At 49.8% G+C, this 2588-nt stretch overlaps 1 non-coding gene across 1 annotated transcript; it reads left to right on the top strand.

The window, feature by feature from the left end:
- The first annotated feature begins 2225 nt into the window (after window positions 1–2225).
- Window positions 2226–2363, top strand: LOC119924005. Its single transcript, XR_005449019.1, has one exon. It is a non-coding gene; the product is annotated as a small nucleolar RNA SNORA7 (small nucleolar RNA).
- Window positions 2364–2588: the final 225 nt, after the last annotated feature.

Genomic DNA, 2588 nt, shown 5'->3' on the forward strand with positions numbered 1-2588 from the left:
TGACCTTGGGCAGCAGGTCACTAAACTTTTCTGGGCCTCAGTTACCTCATCCTCAAACCGGGAATTAAAAGTTTGACCCCCATGTGGGACAGGGACTCTGTTCAACCTGAATAACTTTTATCTACCCCAGTAGTTAGAACAGTGCTTGGCACATTGTAAGTGCTTAAGAAGTACCATTATTATTATTATTAGTGGACTGATGGGAGACTGCCATGATTAAGGGGTTAATACAATGCTCTGTACATAGTGAGCATTCACTAAATTCCATTGATTGATTAGAAGGACCAGCCAAGTGGGCTCTCCCAAGTGCTTAGTTCACTGCTTTGCACAAAGTATGCTCTTAATAAATAAAACTGAATGAACAGGGACTGCAGAGAGCTTTCTAGGCTCAGAACAAGACACTGCCTCATCTGTCCCCTGGCCAATGACAAGGTTTTGTTTGTTCCATTTGGGCGTGAGAGTGGAGGCTTTCTGTGTTGGTGTGGTGGGTGTCTAAGAGCTGCCCTAGCTGCTGCCCAGAACCCCTGGAATCTCTCCCTCCCTGCCAACGTCGGAAAGCTGCTCCGCCTGCAGTGGGGCAGGAGTTTCACTCCAGAAGGTGTGGGTGCTTTGTCGAAATGGCAAAGGGTGGGTAGTGGTCTGGCCTCACCTACCGGACCTTGTCTCCCCTAGCCTTCCCATCTCCCCTGGTGACCTTTTGGGGGTGGACGTCCACCTGCCCCATTCAACAGCTTGTGCTGATCAGTGCTTGGATGAGGGCAGCCTTGTTTTTTAGGATGGGAGAGACGTGGGCATGTTTGAAGGCAGAAGGGAAGGAACCAGTGGAGAATGAGAGGTTGATGATGGAAGTTAAGGAGGGGAGCGAGAGATTTTATAAGATGAGAGGGAATGGGGTTAAGACTTTCCCGACACTGTTGACGGCACTACCATCCTTCCCGTCTCACAAGCCCGCAACCTTGGTGTCATCCTCGACTCCACTCTCTCGTTCACCCCTCACATCCAATCCGCCACCAAAATCTGCTGGTCTCACCTCCGCAACATTGCCAAGATCCGCCCTTTACTCTCCATCCAAACCGCTACACTGCTCGTTCAATCTCCCATCCTATCCCGACTGGATTACTGCATCAGCCTCCTCTCCGATCTCCCATCCTCTCTCCCGACTTCAATCCATACTTCACGCCGCTGCCCTGATCGCTTTTGTGCAGAAACGCTCTGGGCATGTTACTCCCCTCCTCAAAAATTTGCAGGGGCTACCAATCAACCTACGCATCAGGCAAAAACTCGTCACCCTCGGCTTCAAGGCTCTCCATCACCTCGCCCCCTCCTATCTCACCTCCCTTCTCTCCTTCTACAGCCCACCCCGCACCCTCCACTCCTCTGCCGCTAATCTCCTCACCGTGCCTAGTTCTCGCCTATCCCCCCGTCGACCTCCGGCCCACGTCATCCTCCTGGCTTGGAATGCCCTCCCTCCGCACATCCACCAAGCTAGCTCTCTTCCTCCCTTCAAAGCCCTACTGAAAGCTCACCTCCTCCAGGAGGCCTTCCCAGACTGAACCCCCTCCTTCCTTTCCCCCTCCTCCCCCTCCCCATCTCCTCCGCCTTACCTCCTTCCCCTCCTCACAGCAGCTGTGTATATGTATATATGTTTGTACGTATATATTACTCTATTTTATTTGTACATAATTATTCTATTTCTTTTATTTTGTTAATATGTTTTGTTTTTTTCTCTGTCTCCGCCTTCTAGACTGTGGGCCCACTGTTGGGTAGGGACCGTCTCTATATGTTGCCAACTTGTACTTCCCAAGCGCTTAGTACAGTGCTCTGCACACAGTAAGCGCTCAATAAATACGATTGAATGAATGAATCTCACCAAATCCTCTCCATGCTCTTTCATTGCCCCCCTCATTTTGGGTTCTCCTTGCTTGAGAAGCAGTGTGATCTCGTGGAGAGAGCACTGGCCTGGGAGTCAGAGACCCTGGTTTCTCATTCTGGCTCTGCCACATACTTGCTGTGTGACGTTGGGCAAGTCACTTAACTTCTCTGTTGCCTGAGTTCCCTCATCAGTAAAGCAGAGGTTCAATACTTGTTCTCCCTCCTACATAGACTGGAAGCCACTAGTTGGACTTGATTATCTCGTATCTATCCCAGCGCTTGGTACAGTGCTTAGCAGATAATGAGAGTTTTTGAAGGGCCATAATTAATTACAATAGAGTAATTAATTGAGACCCCTCTCAGGGTAGGACCTGGAGAGTTTCCAGTACACTACCAGTCTCGGCTATAGGAAGGAGAGTCAAGCAGAGGCCTACCCATTCCATTCCTTGCTTGGGCAGTGGCTAGAGAGTGGAAGGCAATCTGCTACAAGTCAAAACTTCCATGTGCTGGGAAGCAGCAGTATGGGAGAGAGTTTAGGATGGAGACTCTAATTTACTGCATGGAAGGAGGCAATGGGTAAACCACTTCCACATTTTTACCAAGAAAACTCCACAGATAAACTACCAGAACGATTGCAGATGGAGAGCGGGATGTTCTGGGAGAGCTGTGTCAGTGGTGTCGCTATGGGTCGGAAACAACTCGATAGCATAAGGCAA

This window comes from Tachyglossus aculeatus, unplaced genomic scaffold (assembly GCF_015852505.1).
Source record: "Tachyglossus aculeatus isolate mTacAcu1 unplaced genomic scaffold, mTacAcu1.pri scaffold_75_arrow_ctg1, whole genome shotgun sequence".
NCBI classification, from domain to species: Eukaryota; Metazoa; Chordata; class Mammalia; order Monotremata; family Tachyglossidae; genus Tachyglossus; species Tachyglossus aculeatus.